The following is a 12,219-nucleotide window of genomic DNA, read 5'->3' as shown; positions in this document are numbered from 1 at the left end:
TCCCCAGAGTCATGGATCTTTTTTTCGAATATCATTGCCATGATGAAGGCTCATATGACAATAATATCTCAAAATAATCTCGTCTGGGTGAGATTTTCGTATCGTCCCAATAAGGAATTCTCCTTGTGGGCCTCTACTACACAACCATCGAATCCAAGGTCCTAAAAAAGGTTCTCAGAGTCATAGATCGAGGTTGGAAATATTACTGTAAGGTAGTAATACGTCCAAGGGATCTCATATGATTGGGACTTTTGTATTAACCAAACAAGTCCGAAGTCTCATAGGTTAATACTACACAACCACCGGAGATGGAACATGTTTAAAAGGTCCCTAGAGTCATTGGTCTAACTTGAAAACATTATCACCGTGACGAAGGCTCGTCGAATAATAACATCTCCAAGAGAATCTACTCTAGGCGGCGTCTTCGTATCGTCCCAACAAGGAAGGCTCCTCGTGGGCCTCTACTACATAACCACCATCTTAATCCTATGGTTTTTCTCAGACTCGGGTAGAGAGCCTATCTCATAAAGCCAATAATCAGAGGGCCCCCAATAGCAAAATAAGAATCAGTTAATAAATCACAAAATAGAAATTACAAAGAGACAATAATAATATAATAAAGAAAACAAAAAAACAAATTTAACACTCAAATGCAAATTGAACTAAATTTGGTGTGACTCACTCTTTCTTGGAGCATAAGAATCCCCAGTAGAGTCGCCAGCTGTCGCATCTCGAAAAATATGATTCCTCACGATGGTCCCGGAAAAATGATTCGAAGAGAGTCGCCATCAGACTTTATTTATTCCAATCAAGGAATAGGAAAATATCAATAAACCCCTTTTAAAAATAGAATAATGTTCGTCGCAACCATATTTGGGTTCGAGAGTCGATTACGCAACGGGAAGGTATTAGCACCCCTCACGTCCGTTGTACTCAACGAGAACCTCTTAGTCTAATTTGAGATTTGAATGTTAGCTAATTTTATTTGTTTTCTTAGAGTAAATAAAAGATTGAAAAGAGAAAAGAACGGTAACCTCAAAAGTGGAAAGAGATGTTTTTTATTGGTGTGTTCGCCAAGATCTCGCAATCTGGTGCCTACGTATCCTTTTTGTCCACTAAGGAAATCAGAGCCTTCGTAGTTTGAGGAACTATGATTTGTTGGTGTCTTTTAATGAACAACTATTTAGATCGAATTCAAAAGGCTAAACATTGGCTTGTCTACTCTCGGTAGAGGCTTAAGCACTAGTTTGTTATGCGCGTTAGAAGGGATTGAACAATGTTCCTTTCGAAAAAGAGTTTTGATCACACGAGTGTGACAAGTTGGATTAATATTGGAAGTTTTATTTGAATGACGATTACTCGGATAGTCGAGTAAGGCAACTCGTATCCAAATAGTCGAGGAGAGGAATCGAAGGCTCTAGACCACCTCCCTTTTCATCCTTAATTGCAAAAGGATTTGATAATGGTTAAGGTGTTTTGAATGGATGAAGAATACTCGAATGGTCGAGTAAGGTAACTCGTATCCAAGTATTCGGGAAAGGGAATAAAAGGCTCTAGACCACTTTCTTTTTCATCTAAGTGATTATGAAAATAAGTTTGTATATGGTTGATGTATTTTAAATAAATAAAAAATGTTCGAATGATTGAGTAAGAGAACTCATATCCAAACATTTGAAGAGAGGAATCGAAGGCTCTAGACCATCTCTCTTTTCGTTTAAACTATTAAAAATGATTTAATTTAATCAGGTTATAAATTTTTAGAGACATGACAATTGTTTGAATAATCGAGATAGGTAACTCGTACTCAAACAATCGAGAAGAGGAGTTGAAGGCTCAAAACCATCCTCTTTTTCATTTCTAAATTGTATTCAAGTATGATTAGGGTGTATTAATTATGGTTTAATAAAATACTCGGAATTGAATAAAGGTTTGAATTTGCGTTTATGAATGAATTAAAGGTATGTTTGGTGAATCGGTCATTTAATCAATTAATCAAAATCTAATAGGTCTCAATGTAAGAAAGCCCAAGAGCAAGCTATGTGAGATTGATGGTGATGCTAAAAGCAGTCAACTTACAAAGATGTTGAAAATGGGCTCGACATTGAATCGAGAATCATTTAATTTTTAAATGGTTTAATGAGATTATAACGCTTGGGATGATTAACAAGTGGATATCATTATAAAAGTACAACTAAAAACATGACCTATATGAAACTAGAAATTGCACAAGTGAATTTAATCAAACAAACGTAAAATAATAACTCAAACAAATCCTACAAAAATAAATGAATAATTAACTAAATTAAATTTGCAATTAAGGAATTAATATATTAATTAAATAAATAACATAGATTATTTTTTGTAATATTAACATTCTCTTTTTTTTAAAAGAATATATATATATATATATATATATATATATATATATATATATATATATATATATATATATATATATATTATATATATATATATATATATATATATATATATATATATATATATATATATATATATATAATATAATATATATATATATATATATATATATATATATATATATATATATATATATATATATATATATATATATATATATATATATATATATATATATATATATATATATAACAAAAATAAAAGAGATAGAAAAAAAAACAAAGGGGTTTAGGCTTATAAACTGGACGCACCAATAGTAAATAATGGGGGTTCAAAGAGCCAGAGTCGTTACTAGACCCAAATTGGAGGCCCACCCCCAAGAAGGGTTCACTGGGCTCCCAGTCAAGTCCTGTTGACTTCAGGTTTGATCATGACCGTCAAACCTGACTTAGTCAATTGATCAAAAGGTGAAAATGCGTCGGAGCATGGTACCATCATGGGAATACACTACGCAGGAGTTGGGGGGAGTTATGAGAAATGTGACAAGTGTCCCAATGGTGGAGACACTTGTCACCACCGAGTTATCCTAGCCATAGCCCATTAAAACACCAATATCTCAACAAAATAAACATTTAATTAAAAACTTTCTCTCTCCTCACTCCAAAAATTGAAATCTTTCTGCAACCCTCCCTTTCTTTCTAATCAGCCTTCGTCGAAGAAGTAGCGGCGTGCGGAGACTATAATCGTTTTCTCTGACAGCTACCCCCCCAAACCATGACGAACTAAACACTAACCTAGCCTATTTTTGGCCAAGGATTCCGATTTCAACCTTAAAACACCCAAAAAAATATCGAAACACCCTAGATCGGAAGTTTCAAATGAAAACCCTAATTTACCCAAAACGTAATTAAATCCGAAAGCACACGCAAATCAAGCAATTAATAGAGGAACATGGATCAGAAAAAGGAGTTCTAAACAATAAGAACTTCAAAAAGGCGAGAAGAGCTTAAAAACTACCTAAGCGAGTCTGACGTGATTCCGACGACGACACGAAGGTACGTACTTTCTACTTTCAATCTCTTTAAATGCTTGACTCTTTGTTGTGTAATTCTGCTTCCTGTCTTCTTATTCTTTGTACTCCTTCTTGGTATGTTATTTGTTTGTTTGGAGTTTTAGCCTCACTCTAATTAGAGCTCTGATGTGAGCTCTAAAAGAGTTTGAGAAAGGAAGTTTTTTAGTGTGGGTCTAGGTAAAATTTAGCAGCGTTTTTATAGTGAACTTTTTTTATCCTCTCTGTATGAATGGAATGAAGTACCCTTTATAGTGTGAAGAGAGTGAGTATGAAAACATAAACTCATATGAGATTTTGGGATGATTCATGTGAATTTCATTTTAGAAATAAAAAATGAGTTGGTGGTTTTTTTGTGAATTAATCCCTTGTGAGAGTTTTGCAGCATCCCTGATTTTATGGAGAAATTCGTTTTCCCAGTTTTGTGTGGTCCCACTTTGTACTGTGAATTTGAAAATATATGTTTCTTTTTTCATGGTTGTTAGTGTAAGACCCCAATTTTGAACATAAGATCCCTCATGATATCTCATCATATACATTGGCTTTGGGATCACACCTTGGCCTCCTCCTTACCCCTCATTCATTGGGTTTACATTGGAAAAGATCCCCAAGCACATTTGATTGTATCATACTTTATTTTTCATTATTTAGTAACCAAAATACCAAAAAATATGTCAATGTATAGTTTGTTGCTTTTGTAGGTAGTGTGTGTGCTCACCTATGCTTCATCAAGCTCATATCTAGGGTTTAAGACCCTCAATGCAAGGAGACTAGTCAAGAGATGGTTCACATTGTCTTTAGGAATCATATAAGGATCCCTATGGTCTTCACATATCATTTTGATCAAGAATTCATCAAGAGTTTGAAGTTTGTTTGCCTTGGAAACCCTAATCCATTTGGGTATCTTGTGTGACTTCTTCAATACGTTTCTTCAACACTTGATAAAATATTTCAAGGTATACTTAATATTACATCATTTTATACATATATGATCCTCCATGAGTCCCAAAAATCAAGGGAATGTCAAGCTAGCAAGATGGTTCATGGTGGTTGACCAGAGAAAGTCAATTGGTCAAGACTGGGGTTCCCTAGACCCTATCTCCTACAATTTTTGTCATATGAAAATGCTTCCAAGATAAAAGTTACTAATAATGACATTCCAAACAACTTTCATGTTTAAGTCTAGAGCTAGTTTTTCTTGGAAAGCCATTTTTTATGATGAAAGATTATAGGTCATTTTGTCTGAACCCTAGTTAGGAGGTCAACTTCCCAAGACCATAAAAGTCATTTTTTATGATGAAAGATTATAGGTCATTTTGTCTGAACCCTAGTTAGGAGGTCAACTTCCCAAGACCATAACTTTCTCAATGTTTATGATATGAAAGCCATTCAAATTCCATGATCAAATTCAAGATGTATAATTCAACTTTTATTTTTGGAGGAAGTTCAAATTCAACTTTCAAATGCATGTGCCAAGAGGAAACATTATAGGTCATTTTGGGTCATTACGATTGAACAAGTGATTTTCCTCAACTTCTAAAATGCATAACTCCTTCATGCCAAATCTAAATGAGGTCAAATTTGTGACCAAACTGAAGAGGTTTGAAAGAGATACAACTTTTATGAAGGAACATTTTCCATTTGAAGCCCATAGCAAAAGTTATTCAAGGTGGAAGAAGTGAACATTTGATTTGGTACTTAGAAATTTTTCAAACATGTTTGATTTTCCAAACTTCCACCTCAAAATTCATCATGATCCAAACTTCAAATGAAAAAGTGTTCAACATGAAATTTGTTCCCCTTTATCTCACCTTTCCAAAAATCCAAAATCATCTCATCTGGATCAATATTGAAGGACTTGCACATGTGTGTGATGCATGGTACCATTTGGAAGATTCTCATGATCAAATTCATTTCAACATTGCATGGCTTAATGCATTGCTTTCAGGATGACCTATGCATTATTTTGGACCTTTTCTAATCATTCTTTGGGCTTTGTACACACCCATACTAGCTCATGAAGGAGATTATTATTTTTGGATTTTCAAATGGAAGTGTATGAAAAGCATATGAATTGGCTATAAATACAAGTGCAATGAGCTTAGAACTTCATGATCACCTTGCCCAAGCTTTGCCAGAAGAATCCAAAGCCTCCATTCCATAGAATTCTTGAAGATTTCAATTGAAATCAAGTTTGAATTTCACCTTCTGTTTTGAAATTCAAACTCCAAGAATTCATTACCCTTTTCATCTCAATTGATCACTACAAGCAAGACGAAGAGGAATCAAGCAAATCCAGATCAAGATCAAGTGAATTTGAAGCAACTCGAAGGTGAAAATTCAGAAACTTCATCTCTTCAATTCTCTCTTAATTCTTCACCATTCTTTGTGATTTTTGGTTTGCTGAAGTCTTGCCAATGTAGGCAACAAGATTGAGTTGCTTTGAGGTCAAATCGAAGCAACTCAGATCATGAACCTCAATTTTCAAAGCCATGTATCTTTCAATATACTTGGAATTGGAAGAAATAGGGGTCAAATTCGTACTCCTGAGCATTTTTTCTTCAAATTAGTGTACTCATTTTCCAGTTTTCATGAAGTTTTGGTTGGACCAGTCCGGTGGCCCTCACTGGAGAAGATAACCAGAGTTATGGCTCCGGTGATGTGTTGGCTTGACCTGAGCCATCTGATCTTTGTCCAACGTTTTAATCTGAGCCATTCTTCCTGATTACCATGCGTGTACACGCGTTGACTGCAGAACATGATGGAAGTGCGCGCTTGGTCATCAGATATGCCACCTAAATTAATGAGGGAGATCTGATAGGCCTTGTTTTTTTGTATTTTCTGATTTTTCATTTAATTTCTTTATTTTGTTTAATTCATAATAATTTCAGTTTTAATCCAAAAAATATGGGACTTTCACCAAAAATAAATAAATTTTTTCCTCTTTCATTTTATGAATTAAAATTATTTTTTGGATTAACTTTGATATTTTTCATGAATTGAATGTTTTTATGCATATTTTTAATTGTTTAAAAATACTTATGACTTTTCAAAAATCATGAAATTTTTTGTCTAAGGTCCTTTGACCTTGTTTCACCTAGGATAAACCTCTTGGCCATTTATTTAGTGTTTTGAAGAGATTTTAGGTTTTGACCAAATTAAATTGAATTTAAATGCATTTTTAATTTGATTTTTAATTGATTAATTGTGTAAAACTTATGTTGAGCCATTTTTATGGTCTTGTGATGTTTGACTATTTGTTTGGGCATTGGTCAAGGTTGATTTGACTTTTGTTGGATTAAAATCATTGGATTTTGGGGATTGATGAAATGTACTTTTCATCTCCCAAAATGAATGAATGATTTTAATTTGATAAAATTCCTCCCATGACCAATTTGTGGTTCTCTTATCTCCCCTCCCTTTTCATCTTCATTCCCATTCTTTCCCATCCCTTTCATTGACCAATGAAATCTCAATATCCTAAGGCTAATTAGTTCATCAATAACCTTATGTTAGATGAACCAATACAAGTAGGGATGAGATAGGTCCATCCACCTTGATCTTTTCTTTTAGTGTGTGGTATATTTTAGGAGTTTGATTCATTATACCAAATCTCTAACATGCATTAGCACCTAAAAGTAGGGATGAGATAGGTCCGGCCTCAGATAGTTGTGACTTCTACATAAGTCTAATTACGATTGCTTAACATAGAGCTAAATTTTATCCTAAAGGAATAGCATTCTGGTAAGTGAGATTGTAAGTCTCCCATCTTTCATGGTATTGTGTGGAAACTTGGCTTTTTTTCCTTCCTTTGGAAGATGTCTTGGTTCAAGGATCCATGCTTGTGAATAGATGGTTGAGTGTTCTCGAAAGAATGACTTAATCAATTGAAAAGCAAAACACCACTAACATATAATTAACCTTGACTAACATTTGACTAACTCTTATTAACTTTGCTTTACTTTCAAGTCATTTACTTTATGCAAATTAATTTTTAGTCATTTATCATTCATTGTCATTTACATATAATTTAACTTGTTTATGTTTATGCCATTTTCACTTTGCTCATTTGAGTCGTATATTGTGATTGTATATATTTGTTTGTGTACTTTGTTTGTGTTTGTGGTCTTAGGACCTTAAAATACTTAATAAATAACAAAAACCCTAAAAAATGTTTATGTGGACTGTTGGGTTTGATCTAAACTTTTGGACTTAGGATTAGGCAACACTCCATATGCAAAAGGACTTGGCCAATGCCAACATTTCTGAGACCAAGTTATTGTGATTTAAGTTTTCATCTTATGCAAGTATTGGGATCCACTTGAACTTATCTGCTACATGGTCTTGATATAACTGTTATTTTGATCTTGTGTCTAATGCTTTATTCTGAGTTAATCAAGGAGTATTTCATCTGATACATGAGAAGACAAAGAAGATTGTTAGCTATGGGATTTGCTTGCTTGGATGTGGCTATCTTTATTTGATGCCTTGATCTTCATGATATCTAATATTGCTAATTGCTTGCTGATTATTGCTTGATTCAAAGTCCAAAAGGAAACTGGGTTTTCTATATGACATTCTTGTCGTTTGGATTGCATCCCATTGGTTAGATCTTTTCAACTCTTAACTTTTAATTTTATGCTCAGGATTGGACTCTTCATATCCTCCCACTTCTTAAATTTCAAATCTCTTCCCCCTTTCAAAAACCTTCTTTGTTTGTGATTTCAAACTTGGACCTTATTTCAAATTAGAAACCTTGGCCTTATGCCATTGCATTTTTAAACTCTTTTCTTAAATCAAAATTGTAAATAAATCTAATCATATTGACTTAAAATTTCAAAAGACAAAAAGAACTAACACCCATTCAAACTTGTGGGCCCTTTGTGCCTCTTTTAACTCAAATTTTGATTAAAAGAAACTCACTCATTTTGAAATTGATACCACAAACTACGAGGTTTTGATCCCTCATTTTTATGTTGGTACGTAGGCACAAGTCCGAAGATCTTGTCAAACACAAAAAATATAATCAATGAGTTCTTTTCTCATCCCCACACTCTATTTTTCTCAAACATCATTTCATACCAAAACACATACACACATAAAAAAGGGCTCCCTAGGAGTACCTAGGACACTTTGGATGCTAACACCTTCTCTCTGTGTAACCAACCCCCTTACCTGTAATCTCTGGCATTTTATTAGTTTTAATTTGAAAACTCTTTATCTTTGGGTTTTGCTCGTACTTTTCCCTTTTCCTTTGGAAACGATAAAAGCGCGGTGGCGACTCTGGGTTTATTGACATAGCTTGGTGGTCATGAATTTACTGCTACTGTTAGTAAGTTCTTACAAATGTTTTTTATTTTTTATTTTGTGGTCCCCTTTTGTCATGTATGTATGTTCCACGGTTACCTCATCTGGAGTTGTTGCAAATGTGATGATACCAACTTTGGTTATATGGTCGCTTATTTAATATGTCGTAATACATGAAGGTACCATCTTGATTTATTTCATGTATTCTGTATGTACGTGTTGTACCATGATGCTTGAATGGTTATATACATATGTTCTCATGAATATGTATATGATATTTGGTCCCTTTACTTTATAACCTGCAGACTTTATGGAATTTTATCTAACTCATTATTTTCGTCTTTCTTCCTTGCATATACGGACGACTTGGAGCTTGAAGGAAAAATAAGGTTTGGCTTGATGCCAAAATGGGTGTGAAGGATTTGGACACATTAGAGCAGAATTCCCTACATATCTCAAGAAACAAAAAAGGGGTTGTTTGTCTCTTGGTTGGATGATGATAACTCTGAAAGTGAACCTGGGGATGAATCTTCTAAACATGTAACTGCTTTAACTGGAAGATATGATTCTGATGAAGATTCTTATGATGAAGAAGTATCTTATGATGAATTGGCTGCCTCTTATAAAGAAATGTGCATCAGAATTGAAGAAGTTTGTCAGTTGGGGGAAAAACAGAAGAAAATTATACCTCAATTGCAGGCTAAAAAAGAAAAAATATTTGTTTACTATCTCTGGTCTTTAAGATGAGGTGACCCTGTTGACTACTAAACTTGAGAACATGACAAAGTCTGTAAGAATGTTGAACAATGGTTCTAATGTGTTAGATGAATTTCTTCAAGTTGGAAAAGTGGCTGGAAACTTGAGAGGGATAGGCTTTAATTATCAATCTTTAAACAAACAAGGAGAAGCCCCTATGACAAACTTTGTTCCTCCAAAAAGGAAGTCTGAGCCTATGATGTCTAATCATTTGTCTTAACATCGTGCCATACATCAGAATACTCAAACTGGAGGCAAGCTATTGCGTTGGAGATGTCATTATTATGGAAAATTTGGTCATATAAATCCCTTCTGTTTCAAACTGTATTGCTATCCAAGGCGTCCAACACAACCTAGGGCTAATCAATTGGTGATTAAAACTAGAAAGGAGTGGAAAACCAAGGCTATCACCACTAGTCTTATAGCTCACACCTCTCTTAGAGCTTCATCTAGATAAGACTGGTACTTTGACAGTGGATGTCCTAAATATATCACAGGGGTCAAGAAGTTCTTGGTGGACATCAAGTCTTACTCCACCAGCTATGTCACTTTTGGTGATAGGGCTAAAGGTGAAATTAAAGGAGTTGGAAGACTAGCTTATACAAGACTCCCTAGTCTTTATGATGTTCTGCTTGTAAAAGGTCTGACTTATAATCTGATTAGTATCAGTAAGTTATGTGATCAAGGTCTTAAAGTTAATTTCACTAAGTCTAAATATTTGGTCACTAATGAGAAGAATGAAGTACTGGTGAGGGGAGTTAGGTCTAAGGATAATTGTTACTTATGGACACCTCAAGAAATTAATTATTCTTCCACATGCTTGTTGTCCAATGAAGATGAAGTCAAACCGTGGCACCAAAAACTTGGACATTTGCATCTGAAAGGCATGAAGAAGATTGTGTCTAAAGAAGCTATCAAAGGTATTCCTAAGATCAAGATTGAGGAAGCAAAAATCTGTGGTGAGTGTCAAATTGGAAATAAGACCAATATGTCACACCAGAAGATCCAGCATCTGAATACTTCAAAGGTTCTGGAACTTCTTCATATGGATTTAATGGGGGCCATGCATGTTGAGAGCCTTGGTGGGAAAAGGTATGCCTATGTTGTTGTTGATTATTTTTCAAGAATCACTTGGGTGAACTTCATTAATGAAAAATCAGATGTCTTTGAGGTTTTCAAAGATTTGTTTCAAAGACTTCAAAGAGATAAGGAAAATGGAATTGTTAGGATTAGAAGTGACCATGGCAAGGAATTTAAAAATAGCAAATTTGCTGAATTTTGCTCCTCTGAAGGTATTGGCCATGAGTTCTCTTCTCCCATCACCCTTCAATAAAATGGAGCTTTTGAGTGCAATAATAAGACTCTATAAGAATCAGCTAGAGTTATGCTTCATGCTAAGCATTTACCCTATCATTTTTGGGATAAAGCAATGAATATTGCTTGCTATATTCATAATAGGGTCACTGTGAGAACTGATACTGTAGATGTTTTTGATTGGCTGCATTTTATGTTAAAACAGTTACTGTACTTAGATGTCTTGACTGATGTCATGACATGCTTAAGTAGTATACTGCAGGATTAGCTAATACATGATTTACTGAATGTCAAACTGGATGTTATGACATTCATCCCTGACAGCAGATACTGAATTATAGACTAATCAGTTTTTCTGTTATAGTTCAGTATTTAGTTCAGGCTGATTTTCTGTTCTGTTATGACAGTCATTCATGACAGCATTCTCTGAATGTCAAACTGAATGTTATGACACTCATTCCTGACAGGCCAGTTAGTTTTTCTGTTATTTATCTCAAGCTGATTTTCAGGAAACTAACAGCAGGCTGATTTTCTGTTCTGTTATGACAGTCATTCAATACAGGACTTACTGAATGTGAAACTGGATGTTATGACATTCATTCCTGACAGCAGATACTGACTTATAGGCCAGTTAGTTTTTCTGGTATAGTTCAGTATTTATTACAGCTCAGTATTTATTTCAGACTAGTTTTCAGGAGAATAACAGAGTTAGCATATGGCCTATGTTCTGGACGTCAAACTGAATGTTGTGACATTCACTCCTGACAGCATATGCTAAAGTGTAGGCTAGTTATTTTTTCTGTTTCAGTATTTATCTCAGGCTGTTTTTCAGAAATCTAACAGCTGTGCTAAAATCCAGGAAACTAACAAAAAAGCTAAATTCAAGAGCCCTAACAAATAGCCTATTTGTTAGCACCCTAATATGTGGAAATTAGGTTAACTTGCTTAACCTTAATTTTAGGAACTAAAAGATTGAAGACCTTGATTGTAGCAGAAGTTTTCTGCTGGCTTTGTAACAGCAAAGGAGAAGTTTGCTGCGATTTCTGAAGGCCCAAATCCAGTTGGGTGTTTAGGTTATAAATAACAGATTGTAACCTAGGTTTCATGAGCCTCAAATAATGTAAAATTAGGGGTGTGTGTGAGGTAAACCTCCCAACCTGTGGGAAGGTTACCATGTGTTTCTCAGTGCTCGAAGGCATGAGATTATTTGTAACTCAAAGCATGTAGGTAAGAGTTTGTTATGGTCTTGAACGAAGCTGTGAAGCAAGTTCAAGTTGTTTAGCATTACATTGTATTTGTAGTGATAGGAATGGAAACTGGAGGTTTCTATCTAGGAGTTCCTAGGTATAGATTGCATTGGGTAGGGATTAAGTGAAGAGTTATAAACGGGGGAG

This window comes from Lathyrus oleraceus, chromosome 1 (assembly GCF_024323335.1).
Source record: "Lathyrus oleraceus cultivar Zhongwan6 chromosome 1, CAAS_Psat_ZW6_1.0, whole genome shotgun sequence".
Classification (NCBI taxonomy): Eukaryota; Viridiplantae; Streptophyta; class Magnoliopsida; order Fabales; family Fabaceae; genus Lathyrus; species Lathyrus oleraceus.
The sequence above is the reverse complement of the archived record's forward strand: the minus strand, read 5'-3'. Positions refer to the sequence as shown.